Here is a 24,769-nt window from a genome sequence, read left to right as displayed (position 1 = left end):
CCTCAGAGAAACCTGGCAAGAAGTCTTTGGGTGGAGGGAAATAAAGACCATGGCAAAATAAGGCAAGAGGTACATGAAAAGACATAGCATTCAGCCTAGAGGAGACTTAGTAGATGATGCACGGGTACAGGGTGCAGTTAGCTTAAGGATGGATATATGAGAACATGCATTGATCCAAGGTGCAGCCAGATGTGGGGAGCACCTGGTGTAAAGTGTGTGGGTGGAGGGAGCAATCAGCCTATTGATTTCTTAGCAGGAGGTGCAAAGTTGGAGGGTATAGCCAGCTTAGAAGAGCTCTTAGCAGGAAATGTATAGGTGGAGGGAACATTCTGCCTAAAAGAGAATATGACCAGAGGTTAAGAATGCCATCAACCTCTGAGAGGACTTGCCAAGATAATCATAAGTGGAGCCTACAGCCAGCTTAAAGGAGGATATGGTGAGAGGTACAAAGGTAGATGGTGTTTTACACCTAGAAAAGGACATGAGAGGGACTGTATTGCTGTAGGATCCAGCTTATGCAAAGGTCCAATATATCAGGCAGTGCATGGATAGAGGGAGCATCCAGTCTAAGGCAGGACATGGCAGAAGGTACATGGGAAAAGGGAGCATCCTGTAGGTCAGTCAAGTTGGCACATAAAATTAACCATCACAGCATCTCTTCTGGCTCCTTCCCTATGCTGGCTGCATTCTACACCCATGAGCCCATCTGCTCTTAGCTTGATGCTACCCCAACTTATGCACTTCCTGCCAGGTCTTCTCTTGGCTAGATGTATCTTCAACCTTGGCACCTCCTGCTGAGACCTCCACTAGGCTGGCTGTTCCTTCTACCCATGTACATCCTGTCACACCCTCCTAAGGCTGATGGTACCCTACACAAGAACCTCTTAAGAATATATCCTCCCCTAGTCTGCCTGTACCCCATATCCATACCTCATCTGCCAGGTCTCCTCTAGGCTGAATGTTCCTTCCTGCAATGCATCTCCTGCCAGTGCTTTTCTAGACCTGACACTGTCTCTATCAATGATCTTTCTATATCCTTCTCAAGGCTTTCTACCTACTGCACATCTGGAAAGTCTCTTTTAAGGCAAATGCTCCCTGATCCCATGCAGCAACAACCTGTTCCTGCTGTAGGGTGTTTGTACCCTCCACCAATACACTTCTTCCAGATTATTTGCCTTAAGCTAGAAATCCCTCCAGCCATGCTTCTGCTAACATGTCTTCCCCTATGGTGGCACACTCTCCACTGATACATCTCCTACCAAGTTCTCTCTTAAGTGGGATGCTGCCTCCACCTATGCACTTCCTGCAGGATCCTCCTCTGAGGTGGCTGCTTTCTGCATCCATATCCTGCAGTGTTCTCCCCTTAGCTAGATGCTCCCTCCAGCCATGTACTATATCTAGGTCCTCCAAAAGCTGGCTGAACCCTACATATAAGCACTACCTCCTATGTCAGGCCTAGGACAGCTGCATTCTAAACCCATGCACTTTCTCTGAGATATTCCACATTGACTGCACACTGCAACCTGCACTCTTCCCATTTGTTGCATTAAGCTAGATGTAATATCCTCATATGCATTACCTGCATTATCCACCCTGGTCTTGATTCCCCCTTTGATGATGCATGACCTGCTGAATCCTCCCCTAGGCTCATTACACAAACCAATCATGCCTGTCAAGGACTCCCCTTAAACTAGATGTTCCTTTCACCAAAATCTGCCATATCCTCCCTTAGGATAGCTGAAACTTCAACTCATGCTTCTACAGTACATTCTTTCATAAGCTGCCTGCATTTGTACCCAAGAACCTCCTGTCACATTCTACCCTATGCAGGATACTCCCTCCACCTATGCAGCTCCTACATCAATGTATTTAGTCTGTATGCACCCTCCATGCATACATGGCCCTCAGGTCCTTGCCTTGGCTAGTTGCTCCCTCCACACATGCATCTCCTGTTGATCCCTTACCTGACCTGGCTACAACACCCCTCCTATGGTCCTCTGGTCACAGCCTTCCATGGGCTGAATGCACACCTCATCTACCCCTGCACTTACTACAGGATTTTTCTCCCAAGTTTGACTTCTTCTTGCAGCCTTACACTAACTGCAGGCTGTATCTACCTTTGGGCTGGATGCTTTCCAACTACGCACTTTCTCTGTGTCTTGTCCTAGTCTGACTGCACACTGCATCCATGCATCTCCTAATATGTGTAGCCCAGAGTTGACTGCATGCTCGATTTATGCAACTCCTGAAAGGTCTTCCTCTACATTGACTGCACCTTCAACCTTGTACCTCCTCCAAAATCAAAAGTTGCTCACTTTTCATCCATACACTTCCAGCAGGGAATCTCCACAAAGGTGGCTATTTCCTATATCCATGTACCTCCTATATAGTCCTCATCTTGGCTAAATGCTCCACCCAACCAAGCATCTTCTCTTGAGTTTCCCCCTAGTTTAGCTACAACTTCCTTCCCATGTACCTCTTGCTACCACCTCCTATAAGCTAGCTCCACACTCTACCCATTCACCTCTTCCTCCCTAGGCTGGATCATCCTTAACTTATGAATCTCCCAAGGATCCACTCGTAGGCTGAATGCTTTCACCAGCCTTGTAATTTCTGTCTTCTTCTACACTAGCAATACCTATAAGCAATGCACCTATTGCCAAGTTATCCACTATGCTGGGTATTTCCTATATCCATGCACTACTGCAATTTCCTCCCATAGTCTGTATGCTACCTCTACCAATGCATTTACTTCCAGGTTCTCCTCCTAGCCTGGCTGCATCCTTCACCTATGCGGTTGTTTTTTTTTTTTTTTTTTTTTCCTTCCTTCCTTCCTTCCTTCCTTCCTTCCTTCCTTCCTTCCTTCCTTCCTTCCTTCCTTCCTTCCTTCCTTCCTTCCTCCCTCCCTCCCTCCCTCTCTCCCTCCCTCCCTCCCCCCTTCTTTCCTTCTTTCAGCATATTATGGAGGTACAAATCTTTCAGCATATTATAGGTGCTACAAATGTTTAGGTTGTGTATATTGCCCTTGCCCCGCACCCAGAGTCAGAGCTTTAAGTGTGTCCATCCCCCAGACAGTACACTTTGTACTCATTATGTATATATATATACCCATGCATTTTTCTACCATGTTCTCTACTGCACTGGATGATCCCTCCTTACTTGCAATTCCTAAGCTAACTGCATTTTCCACTCAGAAACCTTATGCCAGGTCCTACCCTAAGCTGGATGCTCTCCTCACCCAGGCTTCTCCTGCCTGTACTCCCTTATGCTGGATACATTCCTGACCCATGTACTCTTTCAAGAAGCTCCAGCCTTAACCAGTGAATCTCCTACCAGTTCTCCCCTAAGTTGGATGCACCTTTCACCCATTTACTTCCTGCCAGATCTGACCATAGATAGGCCATGACTTCCATCCATGTACCTCATGCTGAGGTCAAACCTCAGGAAAGTTGCTTTCCTGAGGTTTCCTGAACAAACCAAAGGAAAGTTGCTTTCTCCACTCAAAGACCTTCTCTAAACCCACAGCCCCCTAATCCCAGACTGTTGCTTCATTCAACCATGAATTGACACACCGATCCTTTCCAAGCCATGTGCTCCCTCCACACATGTACATCTACCACTGACCTCTCCTAGGCTTAGTACACCCTTAGTACACCCTTGACCTATGGTGGTGTCCTCCCCTCAACTGGAAGCTCCCTACACCCATGGAGTACTGAAATATACTCCCCTGTGAAGGATGCTATCTCTAGGCTATCTCTAGCCTAGAGTAGGAATGATCAGGAAGTAGTGCATGGATTATGGGTGCATTCAGCCTAAGGGAGGTGCACAGGTGCAGGGTGTCACCAACTAATGGGAAACCCCTATAGAAGGTGAATTGATTGAATTTTCAGCCAGCATAGGACATATTAGGAAGTTCATATATTCAAGTTGAAGTGAGCCTAGGAGAGGCCTGGGAAGGACATGCATGGGTGGAGGAAGCATCCAGCCAAAAGGAGGTCTCAGCAGGAGTTGTGCAGGTGGAATGTGCTGTCAACACAAGGGAAGGTATAATAGGTGGGACATGTGTTCAGGGAGATTCCAGTTTAAGTTGGGGATCTGTAGGAAGTCCTTGTATATAAGGGGTATCCAGCCTATCTGAGTACCAGTCATTAAGTGTGTGGGTTAAGCATTCAGCCAGCCTAGAAGAGGACATAACAGGAGATAATGGTTACAAGGAAAGATTTGTGCTAAGGGAGCTTTTAGTCAAGGAGTAAAATCTGTAGGAAGGCCATGTGTGGCTGGAACATTAAGGTTTTGAATGGGTAAAAGATGCAACCAGCTCATCAGTGGACATGGTAGAATGTGCAAGGGTGCATAGTGAAGCAAGCCTGTGGAAGGACCCAGCAGGAAGTTCATGAGTGGAGAGAGAAAAAAGCAGCCAGCCTAGAAAAGGATATGGAAGGAGGGTCATGGTTGGAGGGTTCAGCCAGATTAGGGTGGGAAATATCAAGAGATACACGTTTTCAAATTGCAGTCTTTCTAGGGGAGGATCAGAATGAAGTGTTTGGCTGCAGTAAGTATCCCACCTATGGGAGGAGATAGCACTTTCTGCATAGGAAGAACGAGCATTCAGCCTAGGGGAAGAATGGTAGGAGGTGCATGCATGTATGCCTGGTGCAACTAGCCTAGTTATATACTGAGCAGAAGATACATTGGGTGGAGAGATTAGCCAGCCATTGAACAGGCACAGAAGACTGTGCGTGTGTCCAAAAAGCATCCAGCAGAGGAGAGTACCCATAGGAGATACATGGGTAGAGATAGCAGCCAATTAATGGGGGATATTGGAGGCACATGGGTGTAAAGAGTATCCAGGCTAAGGGAGATCTTGGCAGGAACTGGATGAATTTAGAGTGCAGTGAGCCTAGGGTGATGATCCAGTGGGTAATGTATGGAGAAGAGAGCATCCAGTTTAGGATCAGGTTTCTGTTGGAGGAGGGTGGGTAAAGGATGCAGCCACCTAGGGGGGAAGACAGCAGGAGGTATGTGAGTATAGTGTGCTCCCAGGATAGCAGAGGACCCAGCAGAGAGTGCATGGTTGGTGTACAAAGCCATTCTAGGGGAGATTTGACAGGAAGTCTATATAAGTCCATGGGAAAAGGACATAGCCACCCTAAGGGAGAACATAACAATAAGTATATGGATGCAGGGTACAGTCAGCCTAGGAAAGGACCAAGATGGTGGTATATGGGTGCAGGTGCTTTCTGCCTGTGGAAGAACATAGCAGGAAGTACATAGGTAGAGGGAACATCGTGTCTAGAGGAGAATATGGCAGAGTGTGGATGAGTACAAAATTCAGCCTGCCTAGGGGAGAACTCGTAGGAGTTATATGGCCTGGAGTTTGCAGCATGGGTATTTACAGAGCATCCTGCCTAACAGAGATACATTGATCAAAGATGTGGTAAGTGAAGGGTAGAATTCAGCAGGTAGTTTAAGGGGGAAGACAGAATTCAAGGTAGGGAGAATTCAGAAAGTGGTACATTGGTGAAGGGTGGATCCAGTCTAGGGGAGGAAATGGTAGAATGTACAAGTATATAGGGGTGTAACCAGCCTAGGGAAGGAACCTGATGGAGGTGCATGGGTCATAAGTATAGGTAGTTTGGAGCCAAACATAGTAGAATTTGCAGGGAAGACCCTGCAGATAGTACTTGGGTGGAGGGAATATCTAGGCTAGTGAAGGGTTCTGAAGGAGATGAGTAGGTTTGTGAAGCTACTATCCTATGGGAGGATCCAGCAGGGCAGATATACATGGGTGGAAGATTCAGCCAGTTTTGAAGAGGAATGAGAGGAGCTGAATGGGTGCAAGAAGCAGCCAGCCTAGGGGAAGAGATGTTAGGAGACAAAGCCAGACAAAGAAAGCATCTGACAGGAAGTAAATAATGGACAAAACATGTTGCCTATACCCTAGGAAAGGGCCAGCAGGAGACACATGGGTGGAGATTGCAGCCATCCTAAGGGAGGATATGCCAGGAGGCTTGGTTGTAGGAAACATTCAATCTAAGGCAGATCTGGGTTGAGGTGCATGGATGGAGGTAGGAGAATACAGAATAGGGGAAGCCTTGGAAGTTGGTGCATGGTTGCACAGTGAATCTAGCCTATGAGTAGAGATGGAAGGAAATGCAATGGTGCAGGTTTAAGCCATTGTATGGGACGAAACTGCAGGAGATGAATAGTTGGAAGTTTTAGACAGTGTAGGCCTAGACCTAGTAAGATTTTCATGGACGCAGAGTGCAGCTAAATAAGGGAGGTTCCAGCATGTAGTGCATTGATGGAGGGAGCCTCCCCTAGGGGAGGACATGGCAGGAAGTGTATGGGTGGAGTATGTAGCCAGCCAAGAGGAGAAAATATTCAGAGAGGTATGTGTGGATGCAGTTTCCATACTAAGGAAAGAAATGATCTGAGGGTGCACACATGGATGGACCATCAGTCTAGGGAAGGACATGGCAGGAGACACAGGAATGCTGGGAGCAGCCAGCCTGGAAGACTCTCCTGCAGAAAGTGTATGGGTTTATGATGGAGTAAGCCTAGGTAGAGACACAGTACATGGGTTCCAGTTGCATCCAGCCTTGAGAAAGACTGGATAGGCAGTTCATGGATGGATGGATGGAAAAAGCATCAAGCATAAGTAGAGCTTGGCAAGTGGTTCATGGAATGAGGATGCAGCTACCTTAGAAATGACCAAAGGAAGAGCAAGATTGGAATGAGCATCTAGTGTAGGGGAAGTATTAGCAAGCGTTGCATGGGTGCAGGGTGCAGCCAACCTAGGAGTAGACATATTAGGAATACATGAGAGCTTGGTGTATCCAGCTAAAATGAGGATCCTGCAGAAAGTGCATCCAATATAAAAGAGTATATGGCAGATAATACATGTGTCCAGAATGCATCAGCAGATTGGTTTATATGCAGAAGATACATGAGTGGAGATTGTAGCCAGCTTAATGGGAGATATTACAGGGGCGCATAGCGAACATCCATAGTAAGAGGGGCTTTGGCAGGAGGTGCATGGGTGAGGAGTGCAGTGAGCAGTGAGGTGGGTCCAGGAAATAGTATAATGAGGGAGGGTGAATCTACTCTAGAGGAGAACTCTGTAAGTTGTACATGGTGGAGGGAGCTTCCAGTCTAGGAAAGGAGATGGCTGTGTGTGTAGATATGCAGAGTGCAGCCAGTTTAGGGAAGGAATCTGCAGGACATGCTTTGGTTGACATTTCATTTAGTCTAGAGCCATACACAGTAGGATTTATGTGGATGCAGGCTTCCATTAACCTCAGGGAGAAACTGGCATATAGTACATGGGTAGAATAAGCATCACACCTAAGGAAGGACTTAGAAGGAGGCAGAGGGCTAGAGGAAGTTGCCATCCAAGGGGAGGACAATGAATGAAATACATGTTTTGAAGAGCATACGATCTAAGGGAGCATTTGGCAGAAAGTGTATGATTTGAGTGTGCGATCGGTCTATGGTGTATATGGTAAGAGGGACATTGGCTTTTAGCTTAAAGGATGGATTATGGAAGAGGTGCTTAAATGCAGATCTCTCCAAGGACAAATGCTCCCTTCTCTCAACCACTGTTCCCAGTCTTCCTGCCTTAGTCCTGCCTTAGGCTGGCTTTGTCCCTCACTAATATATTTCCTGCTGTGTCCTCACTTAAGCTGGCTCTACCCTACATTCATGCATCACCTACTAAGTCCAACTCTAGGCTGTATGCTTCCACCACCCACACACTAAATTCTATAAACTGGATGATCCCTTCACCCATGAAACTCCTCGCATGTCCTCCACTAGGTTCGATGCATCCTCCCCTCCATTAATGAAATATGTCTTAATTTCTGCCCTAGGCTGCTTATTCTCTCAACCTATGAGCTTCCTACTAGATCCTGCTCTAGGCTAGCTATATCTTCTATTCATCATCTCTCTGACATGTCTTTATCTAGGCTGGATATATGCTCCAATCATGTATTTTTTACTGGGTCCTCTCCTAGGCTGGCTGCACCCTATACTAATGTACTGCCTCCAATTCCTCCCAAGGGTATATGCCATCTTTTCACATATACCACCTGACATATTCTTCCCTAGGGTGACAAACACACTCAAGCAATGAATCTCCTACTCTGAGGCCAGATGATACCTCTTCCCACTCTTTCTGTCACCCCTGTCACTCCTGTCAGCTCCCTACCTAGACTGAATATTCCCTCCTCCCTTTCACCTCCTGCCAAATGCTTCTTTGGTGACTGCACACTCCACTCATGTCTTACTACCAGGTTCATCCTCTTTACTTGATGTACCCTTCATTCTTGCATTTCCTCCCTTGGAATGGCTGCTCCAACTACCCATGCTGCTCCTGTCTACTTCTCCCCTAGCAAGATTGTAACTGCCTTCTATGCACCTCTAGCAAAGGTCTCCACTGGACTTACTATACCTTCCACTTATGTACTTTCTGCTAGATCTCCACAAGCCATGCTCTTTCTGCAGGTCCCTCCCTTACACTGGCATTGCCTTCCATCCTGCCTTATCCTCCACTAGACTGTGTGCTTCCTCCACTATGCATCTTCTGCCTAGCCCTCCCCTAGACTGGATGCACCTTCCACTCATGCACTTACTGCTATGCACTCATTAGGTTGTTGGGTGCCACCCAACAACCATGCACCTCCTCCCCAATAAACCCTTAGAATGAAAGCTCCTTGCCACCCACACACGAAGTGCCAGATTCTCCCCTAGATAGGCTGGATCCTTCATCCATGCACTCCCTGCTTAATGTTCACCTGAGATTGATGTTCCCTCCAGCCCCTACCTAATTCAGAGTCCTCCCCGAAGCTAGCTGCAACCTATACCCATGTACAATATAGAGTCCTACCCTAGGCTGGGTCCTCCCTGTAGCCATGTACTCCCTACCAGACTGTCCCCTAGACTGGCTAAAGCTTCCACTTTTGCACTTGCTGCTGAGTCCTTCCCTATGATTGATATTTCCTCCATACATGTAAACTTATCTAACCTTATTCTCTAAGTTTGATGTACTCTCCACCCATGCACCTCCAGGCTAGGGTGAATGCATATTTCAGCCATGGACTTCCTACCAGTTACTCCTCTAAGCATGCTAAACTTTCTACCCTCTACCTCATGCTGAGTTCTCTGTTTGTTGGCTGTACCCTCCACTCAGGACCTTCCCGCTCAGTCCTTCCCTAGGATAGCTGCTTCTTCTAACTGTGTACCTCCTGCCAAATTCTAACCTAGGCTGGATGCTCTATTTTTCCATTTACCTCTCCTAAGATGGATGTTTCATCTAACCATGCAATTTCTGCAGAATCCTCCGTTAGGCTATCTGCAATATCCCTCCCATAAATCTAGAGCTACAGCCCCTCCCTAGGTGTAACCTCCTCCTGTGCATCTCCTGCAATGTTGTGCCTTAATCTGCATACTCTGTCTTCACACTTCCTGTCCTGTACTCCTCTAGATTGGTTGTTCCTTTCTCTCATGCACTTCTTGCTAATCACTGGCTGCTTTCTTCCCCCATGCATCTCCTGTCAAGTACTCACTGTAGGCTGGATGCTCCATCCACCCATGTGCCTGCTGCCAGGTTCTCCTCTCAGTAAGCTGAACCCTCTACTAATCCAATTTTTGAAGGGTCTTCCTTTAGGCTGACTATACTCGGCATCCATGTACTTCCTGCCTCATTCTCTCCTAGTATTGGTAAATGATCCAATTTTTTCATTGCTTACAGAATCATCCCCCAGGCTGGAAGCAATCCTTACTCATTTGCTTTCTACCAGGTCATCCCCTAAGGTAGCTATTTGCTCCACCCTTGCACCTCTTTCTTAGTCCTCCCCTAGACTGGCTGCAGTCTATGCTCATGCACTTACTGTCAGGTCCTGCCCTAGGCTGACTACAGTCTTCACCCAAGTACCTACCTCCTCTAAAGTCCTATACTAGATGCGCCCTCCACTCATGTACTTACTACTATGTCCTCACTTAAACTGGCTGCACTCATCAACCATTTACTTCCTACCTTATCCACCCTTAGGCTGCAAGCTCCTTCCACTCATACACTGACTGCTACATTCTCTCCTAGGCAGGCTGTACCCTCCACCCATCACTTCCTCTTGTTCCTCCCTTAAGCTGAATGTTCCCTCCTTCCATGCACCATCTAACAATTCCTCCACTAGATTGAATGTTGCCTCCTCTGATGCATTCTGCATTGCCCTCACAGAGACTGGATGTTCTCTTCACCTATGCACCTCCTGCCTCATTCACCCCTATGATGGATGCTTGTTCTTCAGATGTAATGTCTGCCAGGTCCTTGGAGATGTTGGAATCTCCCTCCACCATTACATTTTATGCCCTGCCCTCTCAGTCTGCATGGTCCTCCGCCAATGCACCTCCTACTGAGTCCTCCCAAATATTGGTTATACCCTCGACTCATGTATCTCCTGATGGGTCTACTCCTAGGATTGGTGCTAGTTCCAGCCACACACTCCCTGCCAATTCCTGCTGTAGGTTGGATCTTCTTTCCACCCATAAAATTCTTGACATTTCTTCCCCTAGGATGGCCATACTCTCCACTCATGCACCTCCTGCCAAGACCTCTGCAGCCTGACTTTTTCCTCCATCCTGACATCACCTGCCAAGTTCTCCCCTAGACTGGCTGCATCATTCCCCTGCAACTACTGCTGGGTCCTCCTCTATGTTGAGTGCTCTCTCCATCCATGCAGCTTCTACCATAATTCTCCCCTAGGCTGGCTGAACCCTCAGATAATGCAACTTCTCCCAAATATTCCTCTTGGTTTTGTGTTCCCTCCACTCATACAATTTCTGCTAGATTCTCTGCTAGGCTAACTACACACTCCATTCATACACTTCCTGCCATATCTTCATCTAAGCTGCTGCAACTGCTAACCATGAACCTCCTGACATATCCTCCATTAGTCTTGCTGTACCCTCCATCCATACACCTATTTCTAAGCCCTCAATTAGGTTGGATGCTCTCTTGAGCCATAAACTTCATGCCAAATCCTATCCTAGGATGGCTTAACCCTCCACCTTTGCATCTCCTGCTGAATATTCCTCTAGGCTGGCTGCATACTCCACTCTTTCACTTTTTGTAGGCATCACCCCAAGGTTGCTGTTTTCTCCACCCATGCAACTCCTGGATGAGGTCTTCTTCAGCTTGGGTTTGTATCTTCCCATACCCCTCCTGCTGCTTCCTCCCCCTGTCTGGTAGGAACCTAAACTTACACACTTATTACTATGTCCTGGCTTAGGCTCTCTGCAACCTTCACCCATGGATTTCTTGCTGAGCCTTCTCTTAGGCTGGATGCTTCCAAGTCCCTTCACCTCCTGCCAAGTTTTCTCTCATAGCGGATTCTAGCTTCTTTGTTACAACTGCTTCTGTGTCCTCCCTAAAGCTGGGATCCCCTTTTCCTTTTCCTTTTTTTGCCATGTCCTCCTATAAGCAATATGAACACTTCACCTAGCCCCCCTCTCCCCCGCCATATGCTACCATAAGGGGCTTCACACTCCCTCCATGCACTTCTGTAATGTCTTTTCTTAAGATGGATGATCCCTTCACCCACATTCTTCATGCCAGGTTCTCTCCTAGACAGATTGCTTATTTAATTCATGATCATCCTGTCATGTCTGGTCCTAGACTTACTGTACTCTCTTTTGTCCATCTGTTTTCTCCAGCAAGGTGATTGCATCTATGCATCTCCTGCCAAGTCTTCCCCTAGGATTACTGCAACCATTCCTCTCATGCTCTTCCTGCCACAACCTAGCCTAGGTTGGCTGTACACTGCCCCTCACACATCTCCTGCCTTGTCCCATCCTAAGGTAGATGCTCTGTCCATCCATGCACCTCCTACCAAGTCCTCCCATAGGTTGGATGAGGTCTCTACCCATGCACTTCTTACAAATTCCTTCTCTCAGCTAGCTGTTGACTCCAATTATGCACCTCCTGAGAATCCTCTAGTAGGCATCCTGAAACCACTCTCCCATGCACCTAGAGCCATAGCTTCCCCTACACTGGCTGCAAACTCCATCCATGAATCACATATAATGTCCTGCCCCAACCTGACAAAAACCTCCACCCATGCATCTGCTGTAGGGCCTTTCTCTAGGCTGAATGTTTCCTCCACCCATATACCTTCTGAAATTTCTTACCCTAAGTTTGCTGCAAACAAGACACATTTATCTCCTGTCAAGTCCTCCCCTTGGCTGGATGTTCCCTCCATCAGTACACTGCTGGCTGAGTCTTATCCTAGCCTTGTGCACCTTCCACTTATGTACTTCCTTCCAGATATTTCCCTAGACTGGATGCATCCCAACCCATGCATATTCTGATGTGTTCAGTATATGTGTTCCTTTCACCCATTCACCTCCTGTTGATCCCTTGGCCGGAGTCTCTTTCCTACCATGTATCTCCTGCAAACTTTCTCCCATGCATCTCCAGTCATAGTATTCCCTTGGTTGGCTGCACCCTCCATTCATAAACTCTTTGTTGCATCCTCCTTTGGGTTGGCTGCACCCTCCATCCACGCATTCACTAACCTTTCTACCACTTGGTTGGTTTATCTCTCTAACCATGTACCTCCTGCCATGTCCCCTGGCATATGCTGGCTGCATCCACCATCCATACACTTTCTGTCATTTTCTCCCCTACATTAGCTATGTCTTCAAATCATATGCTCTTCCATTATTTTTCACCCTTAGGCTTTATGTACATGTTCCTCATGCACATCTTCCTGAATCCTCCTCCACTATGCTGGCTGCACCCTCTTTCCATGCACTTACTACCATGTCCACATTTAGGCTGTAATATTCCTGTAACCATGTACCTCTGGAAAAATTATCCACTAAGCTGGCTACAGCCTTATTCCATGTATCTCCTGTCATTTCTTCTGCAAGGCTGACTGCACTCTTTACTCTGAACCTTGTGCAATGTCCTCCCTGATGCCATCTGAACCCTTTGGTAATGAACCTCTTCCCCAATCTTTTCCTATACTAGATATTTCTTCTACCCATACATTTTCCACCATATTATATCCTAGGCTGGATATAGCCTCTATTCAGGAACTTCCTGACATGTCTTTGCTTAGACTGGCTATCCCTTCCATCCATGTACTCTGACTGAGTTTGGCCCTAGGTTCGGTGCTGCTTTCACCCATCAATTTTCTGCCAATTTTTCCCCTGAGATTTCCTAGACCAGGGGTCCTCAAACTTTTTAAACAGTTCCAGTTCACTGTCCCTTAGACCACTGGAGGGCCAGACCATAGTTTTAAAAAAAACTATGAACAAATTCCTATATACACTGCACATATCTTATTTTGAAGTAAAAAAAACAAACGGGCAAAAATACCCGCATGTGGCCCGTGGACTGTAGTTTGAGGAGGCCTGGCCTAGACCATCTACCAGTATAATTCCTGCCAAATCCTTCTTTGTACTGATTGCTACTACTTCCCATGCACTTTTTTTTATGTCTTCCCCTAGGGTAGCTGTACATTACACTCACGAAACTTGTGCTGAATCTTCCCTAGTCTAGATGCTTCCTCTACCAGTTTACCTCCTGCAGCACCCTGCCTCTAGTCTGGCTGTTCTACCCACTGCCCCTAATTTTTAAAGAAGGATAGATACTCCTCCCATCCCTGGACCCTCTGTCATGTCCTACTATAGGCTGCATGCTCCCTCAGTTAACTCACATCCTGAAATGTCCTCAAGTTAAGCTGAGTGCTGTCTTCATCCATGTACCTCTGTCAATTTTTTCCATGGACTGGAATTTTCCTGCACCTATGGACTTTTTGTCAGATCTCCCTAGGTTGGCTACACCTTCCATAAATGCAAATTATCCCAAAGCCTCCATTAGGTCGAATGTTTCTTCCAGCTATGCATTTCTTGCAGAGTCTATGCCTATCTTGGATGCTTCCTCTACCTCCACACCTTATGAAAAGTCCTCTTTTAGGCATGATGCTTCTTTTATTCATGCATCTCCTACAGAGTTTTCTCCCAGAATGGATGCTGCCTACTCTGATTTACTTTTTGCTGAGTATTCACAGAAGTAGATGCTCCCTCCAACTATGTATGCCCTGACATGAACTACCTTAGACTGCATGCCTCCTTCACTGTGAATCTTCTAGGGAGGCCACCCCTCGTTTGGAGGCTCCTCTTTCATGTACTTCCTGCTGAATCTTACCCTAGGGTAGATGCTACCTCCAAAGATACACCTCCCTCTGTTATCCCAGAGCTTGGATGTTTTCTACATTCTTGCCCTTCTTGCCATGTCTTCACATAGGTTTCATGCCCTTTCCACTTATGAATGTTCTGACTTACTCTGCCATTGGCTGGCTGCCTCCTTCATCATTCCCTTTTTTTTGCCTCTCCCTGACTTGGGATGCATTCACTTTCTATCAAGCCCTTCTTAGGCTAGCTACACACTCCATTTATGCACTTTTTGCTGTGTCCTCCCCTAGACTGGCCTTATGTTTCATTCCTGCACTTCCTTTTAGGTTTTTCCCTGGGCTGGCTACATTCTCCATTAATGAACCTCCTGCCAGTTCCTTTCTTGCCTTAATTTTTCATCTACCTATGCAATGCCTGACATTCCTCCCCTAGAGTGGATGCAAATTACAGATATGTACCTCTTGCTAAATCCTCCCAAGTCTAGATTCTTCCTCCACCAATGTGTCCTTCCTCTAGACTTTATGCTCCTTCCATTCATGCACCTTCTAATGAATATTACCATAGGTAGGCTGCACATTTCACTTGGACAGTTCATGCTGGGTCCTTGGCCAGCAAACTTTACCCTCAATACCCTTTGTTACTTGGCAAACTTTACCCTCAAGTAATTCAACTTATCCCAAGTCTTACCCTAAGTTGGATCCTTCCTCCATCCATGGACCTCCTGCAGAGTCCTCATCCTAGGGGGGTTGCCATTAACTATATGCCTCTGAAATTTTCTACCCTAAGCTGGTTGTAACCTACACCCACACACTGACTACACAATCCTCTACCTAACATGGATGCTCCATCTACTCATCCACTTCCTGTAATGTCCACCTCCAGGCTGGCTGCATTTTTTCACCTGTGCAACTCTGCCATGTTTTTCTGAGGCTGGCCACAGCCTTCAATAATTTGCCTTCTCCTGAGTCCTTACCTAAGCTGCATGCCCCTTTCTCTATGTACTTCTTGCTGGATTCTCTCCTTAGGAGTTCCTTCCCTATCCTTCCATAAGCTGACTGCTGTCTCTACAAATGTAGCCTCTACAAAGCCCTACTCTTGATGCTCCATTCATCCATGTACCTCCTACTGTGTCTTTCTCTGCTCTAGTTGCTCCTTCTAGCTGTATACTTTTGTGCCAGATCTATCTGGAGTATGGAAGAATATTCCCCTCTGGTGCCTCCTGCCAAGTTATCCCATAGAATAGCTACATCTCCTTCTCATGAACCTTTTGTTGCATCCTCCCATAAGGTCATTGCTTCTTCCACCATGTTCCTCCTGCTGAGTCCTCCCCTCAATTGGTTGCAGCCTTCCTTCTATGTATCTCACATCTGCCCATGCCTAGAGGTCTACACATTCCACCAATGCATCTCCTGCATCTCCTGCCATCTCCTCCTCTAGACTTGATATTCCCTCCATTTATATACATCCTACCTGTTTCCCCTTAAGCTGGTTTCTCACTTATCCCTTCGAGTTTTTCCAAGAATTCATGTTCATGGGTGGAGGATACAGACAGCCTAGAGGAAGATATGGTAGGAGGTGCAAAATTGGAAGTTGTCTGTATTCTGCATCCATGAACATTCTGCTGCAAGATTTTTTTCTTGGTGGTTCCATACATGCATCTCCTGACCAGACCCCTCTTAGGCTGGATGCCATTTCTTCTCATGCATCTCTATCTGGAGCCTCCTCTAGGCTGACTGATTCCTCTAATTATGTACCTCTTGTGTGTAATCTCATAGGCTGTTTTATTCCTCTGTCCAAGCACCTTCCCCCAAGTCATTCCCTAGAATGAAGGTTCCCTCTATCCATGAAATCTTGCCATGTTCTCCATTAGGCTGTATGCTACCTTCCTCCAGATCCTCTTCTATGCTGAACACTCACTCTGCCCATTCAGTTTTTGCCTAATCCTTCCTTTATTGGGTGCTCTCTCTACCATTTCACTTCCTGATGAGTCCTTCCTAGGCTTGCTGCAACCGCTACTCATACATTTCTTGCCATATCTTCCACTAGGCTGGCTGTATGTTACACTCATATACTTCCTGTCAGGTCCTCACTTATGCTGACTGACCATCCACTAATACACTTTCACCAGGTTTTCCCTACGGTTGTATGCTCCCTGAACCTAGGTCCTATCTGTCATGTCCATAGTCTCCTAAGCTGGCAGCAATGCCATCCATGCATTTCCTGATTAGTGCCTCCCCACCCAGGCTGGCTACAGCTTCCACTCATACGCTTTGTGATGGGTCCTATTCTAGGCAACCTCATCTTCCAGTAATGCAACTTCTCCCAAATCTTCCCATAGGCAGGACTTTCCCTCTATCCATGCATCTCCTACATAGTCCTCAACCTAAGTTGGATGTTCCCTCCAACCATATACCTCTGACAATTTCTGCCTGAGGCTGTCTGCTTCTTTCTCACATACACAGCCCACAGAGTCCTAGAAGTAATCTAGATGCTCTCTCCACCCATGCAGACATACCTACAGCCGTGTCCATTCCCAGGCTGGCTATACTTTCCACCTGTGTACCTCTTGCCATATCCTACCTGAAGCTGGCTGCACCCTCTAATAATGCAATTACTCTCAAATTCTCCTTTTGTTTAGATATTTCCTCTATTCATGCACTTCCTGCTGGAGACTCTCCTAAGGCAGTTCCTGCTATATCCTTGCCTAATCTGGCTTCTCTTTCTACTAATACACTCCAAACTGATACTCATTTGACCCATTCACCTCCTTCAGTATTCTATCCTAGGTCAGATGCTCTTTCCAATCACGCACCTCTTACTAGGTTCTTTTACATGCAGGATGCTCCCTCTACCAATGAATCCATTGCTGAGTCCTCCTCGTGACAAGTCACTCCTTCCACCCATGGACTTCCTGATGAATCATCCCTTAGGCTTTATGTTTGTTCTACCTATATACTATTTTTGTCTAACCCTACACTAGGCTGACTACACTCTTCACTTAGGCACTTTCTGTCATGTAACAATCTTTGGCTATATGCACCTGGCACCATGTACTTTCTCCTTGGTCCTGTCCTAAGGTGGGTCCGCATTTAACGTATGTGTGTGTGTGTGTATATATATGTATGTACATATATATATGTGTGTGTGTATATATATATACATATATATATATATAGAGAGAGAGACAGACAGACAGACAGACAGACAGACAGACAGATAGTTTAAAGAATTGACTTATGTGATTGTGGACGCTTGGTAAGTCCACAATCTGGTAAGATAGGGCAGCAGGCCAGAGACTCAGGGAAGAGCTGCAGGCTCAAACTTGCTTTGGGGAGCCTAGCCTTTGTTTTATTAAGGCTTTCAACTGATTGGCTGAAGTCCACCCCCATTATGGAAGATAATCTGTTTGCTCAAAATCCACCAAGTTAAATGTTAATCTCATCCACAGAAATAACTTTACAGAAACATTCAGAATAATATTTGACCTAATATCTGGGCATCATGGCCCAGCCAAGTTGACGCATAAAATTAACCATCACAAAATGCATGGAAAGAGGTATCACTCAGCCTAACAGAGGACTGAGCAGAGGGTGTATGAGTTGAAGAAACAGCCCCAATAGGGGAACATGTATCAGAATCCAGATTATAGTCCATATGTGGTATGGATGGTTACAGCACCATCATATCCAGTGATAAATTTTTGGGCTGGGGTGATGTTGTTTGACCAGATCTTGGGTATACTTCCCAAGCGGCTACCCTGGGGTCTGATAGTTTGCAGACTATGTATTGTGTAGGTGCTGATTGGAGAGTGCTCTTGCATAAGACAGCTTGAGAACTTTATTTGCAATTATCAGTGGGTCAAGTGAGTCTTGTAGCATGTGGCATGTAAAAGATTTGGCTGTGTCATGAATGTTTCCATAATTAATCCACAGAGTGTGAATACTGGTGGCACAGTTATAGGCCAAACATATTGTGACTTTGTGTAAAATATCCATATAATCTAAAGCTAGACTCATGTATATTATATTAGGAGCCCAGCTACATATTAATGTAAGATCATTTGGTTTACTTTGGGTACATGTAGTTAATAATTTGTAAAGTACCCTTGTGAGGATGTCAGTGGCTGTGGTGTCTGGTTGATGTGAGTTATCTAGAGAGCTCTTCAAGAGATGCCACTTTAAGTGGAGTTTCTCCCACAGGCAGATGTACCTCCTGAGGTGTTGAGCCATTGGAGGATGCCCTTGTGGTGGCAGGCAGGTCTCAGGTATTTTATCGTGGCTCTGTATGACCTTACATTGGTTTGGGAAACACATCTGATTGTCCAGTAGTTGGAAACATTGTATCATCTGACCTCCAGTGAGACTGGAGTTCAGAACAAGTCCCGGCACCCAGCACAAGCCAAGAGCCAACAATAACCACAGCCAGAGCAAGCAGGAGCACCTAAAAAGACTATTCTTTGTTCCTCCCATGAGAATAATTGTAATAATAATAGGTTGTTGGGCTGGACATGGTGGGTCACTCCTGTAATCCTAGCACTCTGGGAGGCCGAGGTGGGAGACTCGCTAGAGGTCAGGAGTTTAAGACCAGCCTGAGCAAGAGCGAGACTCCGTCTCTAATAAAAATAGAAAGAAATTAGCTGGACAACTAAAAATATATAGAAAAAAAATGAGCCGGGTATGGTGGCACATGCCTCCCAGCTACTTGGGAGGCTGAGGCAGGAGGATTGCTTAAGCCTAGGAGTTTGAGGTTGCTGTGAGCTAGACTGATGCCACGGCACTCTAGCCCAGGCAACAGAGTGAGACTCTGTCTCATAAATAAATAAATAAAATAATAGGCTGTTGTGCTTGAGACTGTTGGGTAACGGGAGGAGGCTCCCTTAAGTATGTTGGCAGAAAGATCTATGTGGCTGGTCATTTTCTAATGTGTTTGACATTCACCAACTGCAGGTTATCCTTGCCTCTTTTGGTAATCCATACAATGCCTGGATTGGGCCCTGGGGAAAAAACCTCTACTTCCTATAAGAGTCTGGATGGTGCTGCTGGGTTAATGAGCCACCTCTTATATCCTTCAAAGTTTGGAATAGTAGCTGGTGGTAGCAAAGCATGAGTATTTTCCCTCAACTGATCCCTGGGTCATAGTAACCTCTCTGGCTAGAATGTACGTTCAATAATTAAAGGATTATATGATACTACACACTCCCTTATTCAGCCACTATCCCTTATGAGAAGGTGACTGGAGAGAAAAATTATATTTCCAGGTGGATTTAAATTAGTATAAAGAAAACAGAGTAGTTCCTTTGGGCATTAAAAGAATCATTGTCCTTGATGGCCAGTGTGGGAAATGGTGGTGTTGGGGGGTAATATTTGTGCATGGATAAGAGACCAATAGGCTGAGAGTTTAGCATAATAAGGGCCTGAGGCAGTAAAGAGTTCAATTTAGAGGTCCAAACTTTAGGAGTAATTGTTTGAGAAGACCATTATGTCTTTCAATTAAGCCAGCTGCCTTGGGGCTATAGGGGAAATGAAAGTTTCAATTAATGCCCTGTTGTAACACCCACACTTGGACTGTTTGCAAAGTGATATGGGAACTTTGATCAGAGTCAATAATATCAGGAGATTTGAAGGGGACTTAGACAACTTATTAAGGCCCCAAATTAGCATGACTCAGAATTAGCATGCCTGAAGGAGAAGGCTAGCTGCAAACCCATATATGTGTCAATAATGGTGAAACCATAACAAGTGGCAAGGGCCCAGTATAATCAAATTGCCATTGATTTTGTGGCCTCATGCTCTGAGGAACTGTTCCTACAGATGCTGAAGGCCAGTGTTTGGTAAGTGTACACATACCACAGCTAATGAACGTAACTTTGATGTCTGACAACCTTTTTAGGAAGTCCTTTCCTTTGTGCACCAAAGTAAGGTAGCCTGAGACCCTAAGTGTCTCAAGCTTTCATGTGCTTATCTGGCAATGAACAAAGGCAGACAATGGAGATTATCAGGGGAAGGCCTGTCCATGTGTGGTATAATGAATTCATTCTTGCTATGCTGTCTGCAACAGAATTGCAATATGATTCTGATGTGTTTGATTTGGTATGTGCAGAGATGTGGGAAAGCAGGATAAGTATGGGGGAATTTAAGTAAAGTTTACCATATGGCTTGCCCTGCATGGTAAAATTATCTTGCTTTCATTTTCCTGACCAAACAGCAACCATCCAGGAGTCAGTAAACAAATGAATCTTGGGTAATTTGTAATGCAGGGCATCCTGGAGAATCAGGCAGACAGCCCCAAACTCTACCAATCAGACGCACAAAACCCTCATGCCTGCCACTTGTGAGAGAGTAACCACAAGTAGAGTGGTATGCTGCCACTCACCATCAAGGCCCACCACATGTGATGGTGGCCCTGCCATTGGTGAAACACACTGATTCCCTTTATATGTCATACAGTTGGTCTCAAGGGGCTCCTCAGGTTCATATTGATAATGGCATGGGGTATGCCTACACCTCCTCAATAGACATGGGAAAGGGACTGGGCACAGGGGAAGCCACATCGTCTTGAAGTTTGGAACAGCCCATTGAATCAGGCTTAACTAAATCCTAAAGGTACAATTTCTACTTAAAGAAAATTCTGTGGCCATACTTAACCTCTTTGGTATAGAGTCTCTGACCCAAGGCATGATAAGGACTTGTGTCTGGAGGCCAACCGAAATTGAGCCAGGTAGAACTTCAGTTTCCAGAAGGTCCAGAATTTGTCATTTTAGAGATATGTATCTGTTTGCCATTTGAGGGAGTCACTTATTCCAGAAACCCATGGGCAGCTTCTTAGAACCATGTCTGGTGCAGAGTCTCCAAGAGGCATAGTCCTTGGTAGCCAAAGGCTTGATTTAAAATTTGAATCCCGGGGAAACCAGGGATAATGTCTATTGTATAGTTTTCTGAGTATTAGGACTTGTTGTGAGAGGCCTCAATGGAAAAGGTTAGAGTGTAATATGACCTCATATATAAGTCCAAGTAGAATGAATAAATGTAAGAAGTGTTATTCCCAAAAGGTAAAGAGTCTCAGGAAATGTTGGACTTGTTTAAGTGTCTGTGGTACCTTGAGAGTAAGGAATTGGTATTTTTACTGAATCAGGAATGGAATAGCTCTTGGATAACCATAAGCTAAATTCTTCCTCTAACCATTCACTTCCTGTCTGATCACATACCAGGCATTGTGCTGGCAATTCAACAGGCTTAGGAGGCTCCAGCCAACTCCCTGTCCTCTCAGGGCCTTCCCTGCTCACAGCCAATGAGGCCATCTCCCCCTCTCCCTCAGCCAGCTGCTCCCACCAGGGCCACTGCCCATACCCATCACCATTGGAAACTGCTTCTTTAAAATCACTGGTTCAAATACCCCCCACTGATCATGCCTTCTGCCCCCCAACTCTCTATGGGAGAGCTCCCCCTGGATGTCTCACAGGCGCCTTCTACCCAAGGTGACAGAAACTGAGAGGAGTCAGGAGCACTGTCATACATTTAAACACTTTAATAGCATGGGCTGATGGTAGCAGCCTGGGCTCCCTCTCTGTGGCAGTTTTGGGGGCTGGATGAAGTTGTTGATGAGGGCCTGCCGGGCTCTGAGACCCAGGCATCTCTACTTATTCCTGGGTTGGGGCATCTCATCAACCTGAGAGTTGGTGTCGTCCTCAAAGAGGAGGCTGAGCTGCTGATTCTGGTCCATTGCCCTCTCCACGTGTTCGGGGGTGATGCGTACCCTACGGTTGTTGTCGGCCTCCTTGCCCGCCAGCTCCAGGATGTTGGCCGTCAGGTACTCCAGAACTCCGGCGAGGAAAACGGGCGTGGCTGAACTTAGGCGCTGGGCATATTGACCCTCTCGCAGGCAGCGGTCCACGCGGCTAACCGGGAACTGCAGCTCTGCTCTGGTGGAGCGGGAGATGGCCTGCCTCCTACGCCTCTGAGAGCCTCGACTCTGTTTCTTCCCAGGCATGATGTTTGCTGGGCTTGGCCCCAAGTAGCACAGCTTGATTTCCCTGCTGGCCTGGGCCTCTCAGGATACCAGTGCTTATCCCTGCCCCTTGTATCGCTATGCTCTAGCCCCTCAGTGGTCAGGGAGCTGCCTTTGTGACATCTTAGACTTTGTGATGTCATTGGTGTCCACTGGGCTCTGGTCAGGCCTCAGCCTAGAAATGCCCATGAGAGGAAACTGGTAACCCTAATGACTGGACCCTCTTTTTCAGGAAACACTAACTTTCTACTTAACTTTAATGTTCTAGAAAAAAGTGTGTGTTTCAGTGGAAAACTTTTCCTTGTCTATGGGACACAACTTCAGGTTATCCATTTGATTCTAGTATTGCATTTTCTTTGAGCTTTTTTTCATTCCTTTGTAAGTTGTAGGTTGCTAACAGGCATGTACAACCTCCAGTAGAGGCTCAATTGCCCCCTTTTCACACAGCAATCAAACCAGTTTTACCTCCATTTACATATTCATCTCAATATTCTTGTTCAGTATGCCTGTTTCTGTCCTTTGGCTTCTCCTTTGAACTGATTATAGTAATCTGCCAGTTTCCTTATGTGATAAATATTTTAACATATGTTCATATCTGTATGAGTACCATGATCTTACTCTTTTAATAATTACCTTTACCTGTTTTGGAGGACACGGGGATATGTCTGATTATTCACCTGCTAGAGGCCATATAAACTTTAATGACAGAAGTGTACCATATGTACATTTAAGGCCCACGCATGTCTTTTATTTGCTCTCCTATGTGAATCCAAGTCACCAAGAATACTTTGTTGACTCTGTTTTTTATAAGTTTCATTTTCCTTTATACTAATTTAGTGTTTTATTTTTGGTTCTTTTTTTTTTTTTGCTTCATTTTTAATTCATTTACAGCAGATAAATTATTCCCCATTCTTGGTAACCATGGTTGGAAATTTGGTTTTTGGTTTTTTTCTATTATATTCACATAACATAAAATTCACCATTTTAACCATTTGAAGTGTACAATTCAGTGTCCTTTACTACATTCACAATGTTATAAAACTATCATCACTATCATATTCCAGAATAATAGTTCCATCACCACAAAAAGAAACCCAATACCCATTAAGCAGTCACTCCCATTGTCCTCGCCCAACCAGCCCCTGGCAAAAATTAATTTACTTTCTGTGGATTTGCTTATTCTAGGCATTTTATATAAATGAGATCATATAATATTCGGCCTTTGTATCTGACTTCTTTGGCTCAGCATAATGTTTTCAAGGTTCATCCACAATATAGTGTGTATCAGTACTTTATTCGTTTTATGCCTATAAAATAGCCCATTATATGCATACATCACATTTTATTTATCCATTCATCAGTTGATGGACATTTGAGTTATTTACACATTTTGGCTGTTATAAATCATACTGCTATCAGCATTTATTTGCAAGTTTTTGTGTGAACATATGTCTTCAGTTCTTTTGTGTGTATACTTAAAACTGCAATTGCTTGGTCATGTGGTGAGAATTTGTTTTATGGTCTGACCATTTGGATGTCACTAAATAGATTGATAATTTGTAGAGATCTGCTCTTTGTTAGGTGAGAGAAAACACAGAATGTGGTTTGTCAGTATTTTCGTTTGTCTATTTTTTGGGGGCCACAAACCAATGAAGAATTGCATGCCTTCTGGAGGACAGCAGTTATTTGATATCTGTATCAGGGAGTTTTACTGTTTCTGTGTTTACTTTTGAATGAGGGCTGAAATTTTTAAAATTGAACTTAAAAGCTCTGTTTCTCCATACCTATATGTCTATGTGTCTGTAATTCAGAAATGCCTTCACTTCTGATTGTTTATGTAAACTTTTCCTACATCCATATCTATATCTATATCTATTATATATCTATGTCTATCTATATATCTATATCTGTCTTTTTTTTGCTTCATTTTTAGTTCATTTACAGCATATAAATTATTCCCTATTCTTGGTAACCATAGTTGGAAATGTGGTTTTGGGTTTTGTTTATTTATTATAGTCGCATAACATAAAATTCACCATTTTAGCCACTTTAAGTGTACAATTCTATCTATCTATAGATATAGATATATATAATCTATTAGATTATATGTTCTTTAAAATTAAAGAATCTCTGTTCTGATTGACATGTCTGGATAAATAGTTGCTTACATAAATTGAGTATTTCTAAAATTCCCTGTAAAGAAGAAAATTGAATTTTTTTTTTTTTTTTTTTTTTGAGACAGAGTCTCGCTTTGTTGCCCAGGCTAGAGTGAGTGCCGTGGCGTCAGCCTAGCTCACAGCAACCTCAAACTCCTGGGCTCGAGTGATCCTTCTGCCTCAGCCTCCCGGGTAGCTGGGACTACAGGCATGTGCCACCATGCCCGGCTAATTTTTTATATATATATCAGTTGGCCAATTAATTTCTTTCTATTTATAGTAGAGACGGGGTCTCGCTCTTGCTCAGGCTGGTTTCGAACTCCTGACCTTGAGCAATCCGCCCGCCTCGGCCTCCCAAGAGCTAGGATTACAGGCGTGAGCCACAGCGCCCGGCCGAAAATTGAATTTTT

Source organism: Microcebus murinus, chromosome X (genome assembly GCF_040939455.1).
Source record: "Microcebus murinus isolate Inina chromosome X, M.murinus_Inina_mat1.0, whole genome shotgun sequence".
NCBI lineage: Eukaryota > Metazoa > Chordata > Mammalia > Primates > Cheirogaleidae > Microcebus > Microcebus murinus.
The sequence above is the reverse complement of the archived record's forward strand: the minus strand, read 5'-3'. Positions refer to the sequence as shown.